The sequence below is a fragment of the Euprymna scolopes genome, chromosome 26 (assembly GCF_053919585.1).
Source record: "Euprymna scolopes isolate OS-2025 chromosome 26, ASM5391958v1, whole genome shotgun sequence".
Taxonomy (NCBI): Eukaryota; Metazoa; Mollusca; class Cephalopoda; order Sepiida; family Sepiolidae; genus Euprymna; species Euprymna scolopes.
In genome coordinates, this window is record NC_136507.1 from 69,235,912 (window position 1) to 69,251,343 (window position 15,432).

Sequence of the window (15,432 nt, forward strand, 5' to 3'; positions counted from 1 at the left end):
AAACAAAAAAAACCCTCCTTTTTGGCGGGGTCGGCGTATCCACCGAGGACCCAGACCGGTGTTAGACGTCTGCCAACGTTATGTTTCCAGTGGTTGAAGAAGACAGACTCGTCGATTTTGACCGTATGGTCTGCTGGGCCTCCTATCTGCTGGGGATTCCTGAGAAAGTATATCTCACAGGAAATTCTTCCAGTCCACAATTGTGTGGCGTGACCGCAACCAACATTCGCGCTGGAGATTCCTAGTCGCCGCCATCTCGAACGCCCATATCGGAATTCTCGTCTGCTGCGCGCATGCGCGTCGAGTTGAAACTAAGCATGCAGCGTTTTGATTGGCTGATGACCATGTTTCGTCAGACACCAGCAAAACCTGAGCTGCGGACGTTATGCGTCGGACAAAGCCGAGCAAATGCTGAGTTACGTCTGGTTCGTTAAATGCACAAGTACCGATTAATGTTTTAAAGTAGTTTTAAACGCTCTTTATTTCATATCAAATATGAACTTTTTACGAATGTTTTTAAGAATTTAAGATGGCCAAAACTTACTACTTGTTTACAGGGAAAAGCCTCGTTTTCAAATTTTAATTTCCACACATTTTGGTGGGAGGAGCTTCCCTCGTTCTTGTTTTCGGCACATGGCTCTGCGGACCTTTTGGGTATACATTTTTTTGAAGTTTCATCCTTGTAATGAAAATATTTGTAAACATTACATTTAATTTAGATAATTATTGCACACAAATACTAATTTCTTTTAAGTTTTTTTTTGGGGGAGAGGCTTCTTTTAATTTGGTGGGGGGGGATTTTACTGATTTTTGTTTTCATTGAGGGAGGAGGCGACGGCAGGCGGTGGGGGTGTTATTGCGGCAACAATGGAACAGGGGTTGGAGCTTAGTTCTCCTTAATGTGTAAGTGCCTCAGGGGTCGATCATTGGACCACTATATTATTCCTGATATTCATTAACGATCTCCCTGATAACATTGTGTCCGAGATGGGATAATATAACGCTCCATAGTAGACATGAGGAAAAAAAAACCCGGATATACACAAATCTAAGGCAATTGCAAAATGCTTAGATAACAACCCCAAGACTATAGTGGAATGGGACCATGAATGAATGCGACTCTATTACTCACTAAGTGTGTTCCAGTATCGACTGAAAGATAAACCACCATTGGTACTCTAGATCCATTTTCATTTTAGTTATTACTAGCATTTCAGCCTGGTGTTGCCCGGTGTTTGGAGATGTATGTTGAGCAAAAAAAAATAAAAAGCGGTCGACATTTTTAACTTTGACCTCTATTATGACCCCTTAACATTTATTGTTTGGGACTCAAATTAAGTTATTAAGTTAGATCCATGTCCAAGGAACCGATATCTAAAATTTCAAGTGTTTAGACCTAAAATTGGCGGAGGAGTTTGGTAGAGTTCTCAAAGGTCAAAGCGTTGAACTTTGACCCCTTAACAGCCAAATTTCTGTCCGAAAACGGATTCCAAAGATTTTCCCAAATCTCATTACCCTATATATCAAATTTCGAGTCTGTAAACTTAAAATTGATAGAGATATTGTATAGGGAAATGTACACACACAGACACGTTCACTTTTATAGATACAAGATAATCATAAAATGCTAGATATAAAAATTGATGTAGAAGAATAGAGGGCAAACTCATTTTATTATGCAAGTATTCGAAGTAAAATGACTTAAGGATTACATGTAGTTTTTTTTTTGTACAAAGAAGTCACCCCTTATCAAGGCCTAGAGGCCACACGAGGATAAGGATTAATCAGTGTACAGTAGTCAATAGAAAAATGTTGTGGTAATCGTTAGTAGTGGGAATTGGGTAAATTGGATTACTTTAGGGGAAGGCTCATCAAGAACAAGGTGGGTGAAGAGGTACCTATTTACTATGCCTCCCCACGGGACAGAGTTAGACACCAGGGTCGTTTTTTAACGTGGAGAAAAGGTACAAAAATAAAAATTGTCTCAGTCGTGAAGGACTGATCCTCCACCGAAAGAGAACAAGAAATGGAAGTGCAGCATCTGAAGAACAGATACTACACTTTGATCTTGACCAAAAGGCCAAGAGGTAGGACAGAGTTCAGACTATGGCAACTTTTAATTAATTTTAATTAATTTTATGCAGGAGGATAAAAATTACAACCAAGACAGTAGCAGAAACTCGCCATGAAGCAAGCAATCAACATAAGATATTGTGTTTTGAAAGGCCGCTACGAAAAAGGTGGGCTCTCTTCACCGCGCTAGAAAGTTACTTACGCCTGAAGGTATCATGTATCTCTACAAGGCCACAATTCGTCCATGTATGGAGTATTGTTGTCACATTTGGACTGGTGCATCTGCTACTAGTCTCTTGCTCCTGGACAGGGTTCAAAAAAGAGTCGCCAACCTTATAGGTCCTGAACTGTCATTTAAGTTTCAACCTCTGTCCCATTAACAAAATGTTGCATCTCTCTGCCTGTTCTAAAAGTATTTCAATGGTGAATGCTCCAACGAACTACAAGTCCTTGTACACATTTGACGTAAATACCCTTGACAAACCCGACAAGCAATAAAATCTCACCCCCACACGGTGGAGATCCCTAGGTGTAAGAAAGCCTTCTACTCCAATAGTTTCTTCCCCAGAGCTGCTAGACTTTGGAACTCGCTTCCGGGTTCCTGCTTTTCCAACTGTACTGACATGCAGAAGTTCAAGTGTAATGTGAAAAAATATTCTGCTACAACTTCCTACATAGTATCCCTGCAACTTATGTCCCTGATAGTAGCCCCCTACTTCAAAGTGGCACTGTGCCTTGTTTGTACTGAAAATGGAATAAAAAAAACAAAATAAAAACCCAGCTTACCTTATAGGCTTGTATATAATGATGTTTATCAGATGTTTTCACTTGTGAAGTAATCCATTTCGATAAAGTTAATGTGGGTTGTTGAGAGAGTAAATGCTCTTTTTTAGGGCTTTCCTCATGTTTGTTTTTGTTTTACTTGTATAGAATGGTGTTTATCGTTTTTGGGGGAAGGGGGAGTATTTCATTGCATTTATTAGTTTATTTACTCGTAAACTTGTATATAATCATGCTTGCGGAGATGTATTTCGCAGCATCTTACAGATAATATCGGGTCATCAGGAGAGAATACGCACCATTTCAGGGCCTTCCTCCCTGTGTTTCTGAATTTTTTAAATAAGAATTGATAATTTCTATCATTTGGATTATTCAAACTACTGCTCTCAACCACAGTGTTATTTTTACAATGTTTGGGACGATGTAATCTTCAAACTTCTCCAGTTGTATTTTGTCAGGGATCTGCAGGGAATTTTGAACCTTCATTAAATCCATGAGGATAGCATGTTCTTATTCTGTCAGCCACGATCAAGTAGAAGGCTTAAGTAATTTGCAACTCTATTCTTGGAATCGTTCGCAATGAGAACTAAACCTTCAATTTGCTGAAGAGTTTCACTTTACAACGGAATTTTATCTAGTATTTAATTTGCTCTGCCATAGGTTAGGGTCAAAACTAAAACTTTTATCATTATCATCACTACTCTTATCTATATAAAATACATAAAGTCATTTCATGTTTGCGCTTATGTCATCACCTTTTCACACCTTAAAGAAAATGAGATTGTCCAATCAGTAAAGATGATGATTGATGAGTAATCCGATATTGCTGATGTAAAAAATTCCAACTTCTAGCAATTTTCATATGAATTGTTCCTAGATCAAATTGTGTCGCCCTTTTGGCTAAAATGGTACAATCTATTATATAAATCTCACCTGTCTGTTTAAATGTATGTATGTATGTTTGTATGTCTGCCTAAAACTTTCAACAGAGGCGATGGATTTTCAAGAGATTGGTATTGTTTTGAAGCTCGACCCTTCGGACTACAAATATTGAAAAATTGGCTAAAAACATTAATTCCTTCACCCTTAACTGGGCACTTTTCTACAGGGAAGGGGGTCGCTTTTTTTTTTTTTTTGCCGATGTTTTCAAAAGGCATCCCCCCTCTTTCGATTGACTAGCCTTAATTTGAACATTTATCACTTCCGGTTTTGTAAGGGCGCAACAGCAATAACGTCATTATTTTTGTTCACATTCTTTTCCTCCTTCGCAGTACAGGTTCGAGCCTGCCTGCCTTCTATCACTCTTTTTTTTTTTTATCAATACACACCTCCAAACATCCAGGAAACGCCAGGCACCCAGGCTAGTTTTATATAAATTTCAAAAAGCGTCATTGGTTTTATTGATTTTAAAAATAATTAAACTGCTACCAATTTAAATAAATAAATAACTAGAGAAGAAACGTATTCATTTTTTTAAAGATTATTTAGCTGACAATGGCAATTATTTTTCTGGAAGTCATATTTTCTTAATAGTATAAACCCTGACAGAAATTTATTATTTCTAAAGGAATGTCATTATTAAGGGCAAATCATACAGATTGATGCAGAAAATAACACACAATTGACAATATGTATATCTACTATATAAAAGTCACTTTGTGTGTGGGTCTGAATTCTGAAACGCCTGAGCCTATCTTTTACAAGTTTCACACAAAGGTAATTTATATCTCTGGCAGTGTTTTAGATATGTTTTGTACAGAAATTCATCTGGTAAGTATTGAAAAAGGAAAAAAAAACGATCCTAAAAATAGTCTTTCTTTCTTTCATATATATATATATATATATATATATATATATATATATATATTGATTGCAGAAATTCCCCTCTGAACCAAAGTACCATAGGCTTGCAACAACAGATGCCACATACAAATTTCTTATGTCTAGACTATGTCACTATCTTATGTAACTTTAGAACGACATTTTAGACACATTTAGTCGTTATAATAAAATCCTACATTTCATCCTCAGAGCAACATCACCACAATCACAACGATCTTTAAAGGCAGTAGTCCTATTTTTTCCTCTAAATATTAAGTCCTTCTACCATCCCCAGTCAACACCGGGAGGTAATATACACATACATATATTGTGCTTGCACCCTTCATAACTGGATCATAAACACATAGACATAAGCTAATCTTTCTCTTTTCCAATTCTAAAAATATAAAGTCTTCCCAGACTAATTCCGCTCATTCTGATTGGCTGATCTCTGACCATTCCTACATTCCGGATTAACGGTATTCGCATGCTAAACAAATGCTAATGTACCATTCAAATATGGCATCACACTAATATTACTTTTGCTCCCTGAGTAAATTTCTGCATTCATTTTCTTACATTTTATGGCATCAACACTATCTACACCAGTTTGTATTTCCTCTCTCTTTCTCTCCCTATCTCTCTCTATATATATTCTTCCCAACTCTCTTTCTCTCTCTCGTGATTTTTATATTTTTTTATGCAGAAGAAAAAAAATACATTTCACGAAGATGCCGACAAACATTTATTTCTCTCTTTCTCACTCACTTGTTTTGTACATTTCTTTTTAGTGCCGAAGAAAAAACATTTCACGGCGTCAACGTTATCTACAACAGTTTCTACTTGGGGCAATGATTACATATGAATACATAACGAGGTTCTCATTTATATAGCTCAATAGTGCAATACTAGAGCTATAAATATTTTTTATTTAAAAATAACCTATTAATAGGGATATCTTTTAGTATTTACTCATTTTCAAAAAGTTATTCTTTTATTGATTACAACATTGCATACAATTGTTTCAGCCCTCAGGTTTTAGCAAATATGTGTTCTTTCCTGTCACATATTTTTGCTAGTCTTAGAGGATAATATAATGGTGAACGAACTACATACATTCCCCCTCAAAGGAAGAGTTAATCACTTAGAGGATTATAATATGACAAAAAAAAAAACACGACTCCTCAAGAAGGAGTTAATGCCTGGAAGGATGATATCATGACAGAATAGATAGTAAACTATGTCTCCTCTCCACAAAATAAAAAAAAGGTAATCTTTAGAGTATGGTATCATGAGGAATGAACGTATACTATGTCGTCCTCCCCAAGATGGAGGTTATGCTTGGGAGGAGTATACCAAGACAAATGAAAGTAAATGAAGCCTGGGAGTAACTGTTCCCGAAATGGGTGCTCATTTTATATTAAATTTATATAGGAAAGTGATACCCTCACTCTGACTTCCTTTATTGGAGATACTTTGTTTCAGACTGTTTACATGTAATCACTCCAAAAAAGTAGAATCTGATTTTTATTTTGGGGTAAACTACATCGGATGTGATAGTAAGAAAATAAACTAAACATGATCTAAATTTGATTAAAAGAAATAGTTTGCAATAAAAAAAAATATTAAAACTAAAGACAGATCTTATCCAGAATTCATCCTATATTAAAAAAAATAAATTAAAGAAAAGTATTTATGATGTATGTATCCGTGACAACACGAAAAATATATTCCACACAACGTGTAAATTGATCAAGTAGTTTTAGTTTTATAAAGAAAATAATTTTTAAACAACTGATAGGAATCTGTAGGCATTACAATATAAATCTAGCAAGTTGTAATTGTTGAGCTATTGCCCTTTGTTTCTTTTTTTAGATTTTTTTCAAAATGGTGGACAACACTATCGTTCTTCGGTCACTCATAAAATTTTATTTTTTTGTTAAAACAATAAAACTACTTGATAAATTTACCTGATTTTTGTTTCGTCACGGTTACGTACACCATAAAGATTTTTCTTCTTTTTTTCATTGTTTTTTTTTTCTTTTTCCATATAGGGGGCATTCTGGAGACGAACCCCCCCCCCCCCCCAAAAAAAAAAAAAATCATCATTTTCTCGCTCATAGGCAGTCAAAACATTAGTACGAATTATAGTACAGCACGTTTGCTGCTCAGTTCAAAACACGGCAATTAAAAAATTATTATCCTTTCGCAGAAAAGAAAATGAAAGCCCCGCGAGGAAGCTCAAAAATGGGGCTATCAACATTGGACACCGACTGCGAAGAATACAAAAACAAGCATGTGTTCTCCGCCTCTTTATATAATAGCTACCCATAGGCATGTGACTGAAAGTCCCAGATGCCCTCTGCAATGGCCCTAAATCTCTCCCTTCCCCTCGATCCCCCCCTTTTCTTTATTCTTTTGTTTTTGCATACACAACAGGCCGTAGATGCTACACAAAAGGTTAAGTGTTTAGTTTCGCCTGGTTTTTAATCCACGCTGCTGACAAAAAAATAAAAAAAAAAAAACAAAAAAAAAAAACGAGTTGTAGACGCCGACGTGCAAGTAACGTATGTGCGTGAGGAAGGAGTTCGTGCATGCATACGTTCACACAGAGAAGAGGCGTGTGTAAGCGTGTAGCCCTCTTCGCTGTCTGATTGACTGCCGGTGAAAATAACGCGCGCGGCCGAGAGATGCGCGGTATATAATTAGAGTTCCGAGGAGATAAATAAATTAAAAAAAAAAGAATTACTCCACCACACTTGTCAACCTCCCTCCTCCATCCCCAGAGAGCTCAACAATTTCTACCCGCTGTTCAACTCCTTAGTAGCGTTTTTAGACTTTATCAACAGGTGGCCAGTTTTTTGTTGTTATTATTCTCATAATTTCTTGGCTAAGCTTAAAAAGAGCGATTTCGATTTAAAAAGAAAATAAGGAGAGTGGAAAGGAGTACAAAAGAAGGAGTGTTAAGCTTGAAAGGTGATGAAGGAGTTAGAACAAAGAGCGATTAAATGGAAACATTTATGTCAAAGTGGCAAATTAGGTCAAAGATTGTGGTTCAGGCGGACTACATTCATCAAATGCTAGTGTTGAGACGATTAATCGGAATCGGAAAATCAGAACATTTGGGGTATCAGAATCGGTTTCTGATGCCAAAACGATTCTTTTGAGCCTTTTTATTTTTTTTTTTTAAGCAAAATCTTTCATTACTAGTAGTAATGATAAAATAAATATTTAATGATTTTAAAATACCACTAAAACTAAAATCGATGGATCATCCCCCATAAGTATATTTTTATGTTTAAGAAAATATTTGCATATTTAACGTGTGCGTGCGTGCGTTTTATGGTAATCGGGGAAAAATAACAACTCTACAGTTAAATATTTAGAGATTATTAGAGAATCGGAATCGATAATTGTATCGGAATCGGGAACTTACTACGGAATCAGTAATTGTATCTGGATCGGGTAAAATATTGGAATCGTCCCGTCACTATCAAAAACTAATTACAAATGGTATTTGCTGAATACGGGTCCCTAGTATTCCCCAGATTTGGAAAGGTGTTCTGATTCTCTTGAGCATCTAGAGCGACGTGCCATCAGATATATATTGCATATTTCTTGCAGCGATATTGAAGGATATATGCTTGGATTAGATCTCCAGTGTACTCGCCAGAATGTAACAGTTGTTTCTGTTGCCTACAGATTATTTCATGGTTTTTTGCCCCACCGCAATATTTAAATACCGCCCTGTGCTGCAGCTAAACAGACCAAACCTACGACAATATACGTTCACATTAGACTCTAAATAATCAGATCAGGTGTTTGCTCAGGAATGCACTGATGATCTTTCGCACTGTGTTCTGCAGTCCTGAATGTGCTGCGTCAGAACTGTGTGAATGAATATGTATCACTGTCACATTTTCAGAGTTCTGTATTGGCTAACTATCATGATGTACCGAAGTTTTATGCATCTACTAATTAGCTTAGTAACCTCTGTTTATTGCCAACAGTTTTATGACCATGGGGTTTAGCAAAGAATTAAAAAAAACAACAAAAAAACAACAACAAAAAAAAAACATATGATCAAAAAAATATAGATATCAAACAATTTTCAGGATACTGGAAATTCCACGGTGGTTTACTGCCTTCTTTTTTTTCTTCTTCTTCTTCTTATTATAAAGCATTCATAGTAAAAAAACAAAAACTCATCTAGCTACAACCACTATAAAAGAATTTTCCTTTCTTCCTCTGTTTACCCGGAGCTAAGTGGAAATTTCATGAGCAGAGTTCATTTATGTAAAAAAAAAAAAAAAAAAAAAAAAAAAACTTCCTCTAATTTTTCTTCCAAAATTGAAAAGCAATTAGTTACACATCTCTTTTCGCTGCTAACCGGTCAAGAATTGGCTGCTCATTTAACGCTGAATTTATATAGGAATATGATCCCCCACTCGAAAATCTGAAAATGTTTGTCAACTAAATATAGCGTTCAACATTTTAATTTATTCATTCATCATGTTTTGGAATTTTGCAGACGGGGTTGGTAGTAATATTACACGTTTAGACAAGATTAGTTTTGTTTGGATCTTTTTCTAATGCTCTCATCATTATTCGCAGAACGCTTCGGCCGATGTAACCTCCAACCTTCTTCAGGTTTATATTGTCACGAAAATTTGAACCAAACCTTTTATTTAATTCACACAGGTAGCATGCACTCATTCCGTCAGCCATGAAGTCTTAAGTAATTCACAATTGCATTCTTAGTATAGCCCACATTGAAGATTGAACCTTCATAAGAGTGTCACTTAGAACTGAATTGGACCATAGTACTTTATCCATTACACCACAAGTCCTTGCAGACACTTCTAGTATGAATTTTGAGAACCTTAAACCTATTCTTTTTTTTTTCTTCTTATAATACACAATCTTACTACTTCTAACTATAGACCACTACTTATTACTATACATATATATATATATATATTTGTGTGTGTGTGTGTGCGTATTATCAAAGAGTAAAAGCAAAACTTATCAAGATAAGAAAGTTCAACACTATTATGAGGAGCAAACAACAATATTAAATGAAAGAAGGGGGAATAAAAATTATATATTACTTTATTATATCATCAGAACAATAAAGAGAAGTTAAGAGGAAAATTAAGAAAAAAAAAACTCTTTAGGCCATGGCATTTCGAAACTAAATGCTTCTCATCAAAAGAGAAGATGGGCCAGAATTATACAAAATGCAAATATATATAAAAAAAAAAGAAAAAAAAAGTGGCTTAATGACATGAGAATGAAGGAATGGGATAATATGGTAAATAGTAATTACAACTAGGCACAACAGAATAAGGATAAATCGGATGGGTAGTATATATGTGGGTAATAGTTAAAAATAAAATTAAAAAATTGGAGGCTATATATATATATATATATATATATATTACAAGGGTGTCACCACTTATCAAGGCCCAAAGGCCACTCGAGGAAAGGGGTAAATGAATGTAAAGTAGTGGTGTAGTAGTCGTTAATAATGTAAATTGGGAAGAATTTTGATTATTTAAGAGGACGGCTCAACAAGAATTTGCTTACATTGTACTTGAAGGCTACAATATTGTAGTCGGCAAGGAAGCAGGCCAGTGGAACAGTGTTCCACAGGTGGGCAGTTTTAGGAAAGAAGCTTTGTTCATGGATCTGTGTTTAGATTTAGGCATAGATAGAGAGTGGGGAAATTGTTGATAATGGCTGCAGCTAGTCAAGTGCTTTTGCAAGAAGGGATCATAGATTGGAACTCAGGCGAGCAATTGCTATGAAAATAACAATATAGCAGAAACAAGCTTGCAGCGTCTCTTCTGTGGGAAAGCTTTGCAGAGAAGAGAAAAGAACATCCCCTACTAGATTTCAAAGTCGGATTTGAACTCTATCAAGGCTGGATAGGACATGCCAAAGAGCACCTGTCCAGATGTGGCCACAGTACTCCATTTTAGGATGTACTTGGCTTTAATATAGGCAGAGGATTGCGTCCGCAGTGAGATAGCTACTAAAGCAGTAGACTTTGATATATATATATAGTTAAAAAAAGATGCATTCCGCACCATTGATATGAGAGAAATTACACACATATCTACTAATAGCACATTTCTGACCCCCACAAGATCCCTGGAACACATTTCTGTCTCTCACAAGATCCTTAGCACACGTTTCTGTCTCCCACAAGATCCCTTGCACACATTTATGACCCCCACAAGATCCCTGGAACACATTTCTAACCCCCACAAGATCCCTGGAACACATTTGTCTCCCACAAGATCCCTTGCATACATTTCTGACCCTCACAAGATCCCTTGCACACATTTCTGTCTCCCACAAGATCCCTGGAACACATTTGTCTCCCACAAGATCCTGTGCACACATTTCTGTCTCCCACAAGATCCCTTGCACACATTTCTGTCTCCCACAAGATCCCTGGAACACATTTCTGACCCCCACAAAATCCCTTGCACACATTTCTGACTCTCACAAGATCCCTTGCACACATTTCTGACTCTCACAAGATCCCTTGCACACATTTCTGACTCTCACAAGATCCCTTGCACACATTTCTGACCCCCACAAGATCTCTTGCACACATTTCTAACCCTCACAAGATCTCTTGCACACATTTCTGACCCCCACAAGATCCCTCGCACACATTTCTGACTCCAATAATGTCCCTCGCACACATTTCTGACTCCCACAAGATCCCTGGCACACATTTATGACCCCCCCCCCACAAGATCCCTGGCACACATTTATGACCCCCCCCTCGCCACAAGATCCTTGGCACACATTTCTGACTGAATTTTTCTAGTATATTTTTACCTTCCTAAGATCCTTCTGATACATTTTTCTCTCAAAGTTCTTTCTTGTTTTTTTTCCATGATGCAATGAAAACAACCAATCAATCATCTTCAATTATTAACTGCTTCAGTTTATCTATGTTATGCTAATCCATTTTGGATTATTTAATCTATATAAATAAAACAGTAGCTATATGTGTGTATCTGCATGAAAATATTTAACTTATAATCCTTAAACTACACGTCACATAACACTGAACTTAACAGAAAATAGTAATCATTCACCAACAATGGACGAACAAATCGTCTGCCCGCAAGTCGAAATGCAAAATATTCATTTCACTTTACCAACTACCTATTACTTTTGCACATGTGCAAATTTATTCATAAGTTTGAGTGGTTTAATTTTAAATCTTTCTTATTTATCTGTCGATAGCTTAAACAGTTTGGAGCGCTAAATGTTTTTCTTTTGATTCTAGCATCCAAGTTATTTTTTTAAACTTTTGAAACCAGTACTATATATAATATTCAATAAATGATTGGCTCTGTATTAATAAATACGTCATTTTCATGAATTAAAATATATTTAAGCGTATTTTACGATTGGGCAAGGTCGCGTACACCCCGCTAGTATTGAATAAGACAAACCTATTTATCGAAAAACAATTACTTGAGGAGTTGGATTTTATTTTTATAGGATATTAAACGTTTTATGGATTATGTAATACGTGTTGGAAACGATTCATTGATTTGTTCAGTTTATCCATTTCACAGCACGTCATCACTTTTTCAATTAGTTAACACTAGTGAAACAATCCAATTAGTTAACACTAGTGAAACAATCCAATTAGTTAACACTAGTGAAACAATCCAATTAGTTAACACTAGTGAAACAATCCAATTAGTTAACACTAGTGAAACAATCCAATTAGTTAACACTAGTGAAACAATCCAATTAGTTAACACTAGTGAAACAGTCCAATTAGTGAACACTAGTGAAACAATCCAATTAGTTAACACTAGTGAAACAATCCAATTAGTTAACACTAGTGAAACAATCCAATTAGTGAACACTAGTGAAACAATCCAATTAGTGAACACTAGTGAAACAATCCAATTAGTTAACACTAGTGAAACAATCCAATTAGTTAACACTAGTGAAACAATCCAATTAGTTAACACTAGTGAAACAATCCAATTAGTTAACACTAGTGAAACAATCCAATTAGTTAACACTAGTGAAACAATCCAATTAGTGAACACTAGTGAAACAATCCAATTAGTGAACACTAGTGAAACAATCCAATTAGTTAACACTAGTGAAACAATCCAATTAGTTAACACTAGTGAAACAATCCAATTAGTTAACACTAGTGAAACAATCCAATTAGTGAACACTAGTGAAACAATCCAATTAGTTAACACGAGTGAAACAATTCAATTAGTTAACACTAGTGAAACAATCCAATTAGTTAACACTAGTGAAACAATCCAATTAGTTAACACTAGTGAAACAATCCAATTAGTTAACACTAGTGAAACAATCCAATTAGTTAACACTAGTGAAACAATTCAATTAGTTAACACGAGTGAAACAATCCAATTAGTTAACACTAGTGAAACAATCCAATTAGTTAACACTAGTGAAACAATCCAATTAGTTAACACTAGTGAAACAATCCAATTAGTTAACACTAGTGAAACAATCCAATTAGTGAACACTAGTGAAACAATCCAATTAGTTAACACTAGTGAAACAATCCAATTAGTTAACACTAGTGAAACAATCCAATTAGTTAACACTAGTGAAACAATCCAATTAGTTAACACTAGTGAAACAATCCAATTAGTTAACACTAGTGAAACAATCCAATTAGTTAACACTAGTGAAACAATCCAATTAGTTAACACTAGTGAAACAATCCAATTAGTTAACACTAGTGAAACAATCCAATTAGTGAACACTAGTGAAACAATCCAATTAGTTAACACTAGTGAAACAATCCAATTAGTTAACACTAGTGAAACAATCCAATTAGTTAACACTAGTGAAACAATCCAATTAGTGAACACTAGTGAAACAATCCAATTAGTTAACACGAGTGAAACAATTCAATTAGTTAACACTAGTGAAACAATCCAATTAGTTAACACTAGTGAAACAATCCAATTAGTTAACACTAGTGAAACAATCCAATTAGTTAACACTAGTGAAACAATCCAATTAGTTAACACTAGTGAAACAATCCAATTAGTTAACACTAGTGAAACAATTCAATTAGTTAACACGAGTGAAACAATCCAATTAGTTAACACTAGTGAAACAATCCAATTAGTTAACACTAGTGAAACAATCCAATTAGTTAACACTAGTGAAACAATCCAATTAGTTAACACTAGTGAAACAATCCAATTAGTTAACACTAGTGAAACAATCCAATTAGTTAACACTAGTGAAACAATCCAATTAGTTAACACTAGTGAAACAATCCAATTAGTTAACACTAGTGAAACAATCCAATTAGTTAACACTAGTGAAACAATCCAATTAGTTAACACTAGTGAAACAATTCAATTAGTTAGCACTAGTGAAACAATCCAATTAGTTAACACTAGTGAAACAATCCAATTAGTTAACACTAGTGAAACAATCCAATTAGTTAACACTAGTGAAACAATCCAATTAGTTAACACTAGTGAAACAATCCAATTAGTTAACACTAGTGAAACAATCCAATTAGTTAACACTAGTGAAACAATCCAATTAGTTAACACTAGTGAAACAATCCAATTAGTTAACACGAGTGAAACAATCCAATTAGTTAACACTAGTGAAACAATCCAATTAGTTAACACTAGTGAAACAATTCAATTAGTTAACACTAGTGAAACAATTCAATTAGTTAACACGAGTGAAACAATTCAATTAGTTAACACTAGTGAAACAATCCAATTAGTTAACACTAGTGAAACAATCCAATTAGTTAACACTAGTGAAACAATCCAATTAGTTAACACGAGTGAAACAATTCAATTAGTTAACACTAGTGAAACAATACTCTAATTGCTGTTGTACACAGACTCGTTGTACACCAGTGGATTTTATTCAATGGGGACAATTGTCAAAATGACGATGTGAATTGTGACAGGTTTTCTCTTTTAGCCTTCTCAGCCAGGGATTTTTCCCCCCTCAGCACCAACAGAATCTACGTCATTTCTGAAATGGCCTTTTCCCTGTTGATAGTGGTGCCTTGCTAGTCCTGTACGATTCTAGGAAGCCCAACCTACCAGGCTTCGCCTTCTCTTTTTGAGAAGGGATTAGTTTATTACTAATTGCCTGAGGCGCCCCTACCGGAGAATATCAACCGGATATCCTAGGCATTTTTTTTTTTTTGTTGTTCTGCAGGCCAGAATGCTTTTTATCTAGGGTGCTGACTCTTCAAGCTCACTTTCTGACCTTTGTGTCACATCTTCCTGTCATGGGAGGGAGATAAATAACTTTCTGATTAGCCTTGTATTTATCTTTTTTGTTTTTCTCTCATTTCACTTCTCATCTAAAGTGGGAAGTTAGAACGAGTGAAATTCCTTAAAACTGATCCAGTAATCATAACTGATATTTTTTAATGACTTTAAACTTCTGTTAAACCATACAATACAAAATCGTGTATGCACATTTTTCTAGTTACACTGCAGACCACAAGTCTTATGCCAACTATGATCTGTCGTCCTAGTTGGTGGCTGGTAGATCAGAAGGATTACTCAGGATTTTCCAACAGCACTCATAAGGGAAATTCTAGTTAGTGATGAAGTCCATTCTTATGGGATTAATGACTATTTATTAATAACTAGCAGGACTTCCCGGCGTTGCCCGGGGCTATAAAAAACAAAACAAAACAAATAGAAATTAAAAAGTGTGTGTAAC

At 35.4% G+C, this 15,432-nt stretch overlaps 1 protein-coding gene and 1 pseudogene across 3 annotated transcripts in view; both read right to left on the reverse strand.

Moving 5' to 3' along the window:
- LOC145248143 (hyccin-like) overlaps positions 1 to 15,432 on the reverse strand; it is a 710,814-nt gene that overhangs the window by 469,157 nt on the left and 226,225 nt on the right. The gene's annotated exons all lie outside the window — the stretch shown is intronic.
- Positions 1,960 to 2,092, reverse strand: LOC145248531 (U2 spliceosomal RNA; annotated as a pseudogene).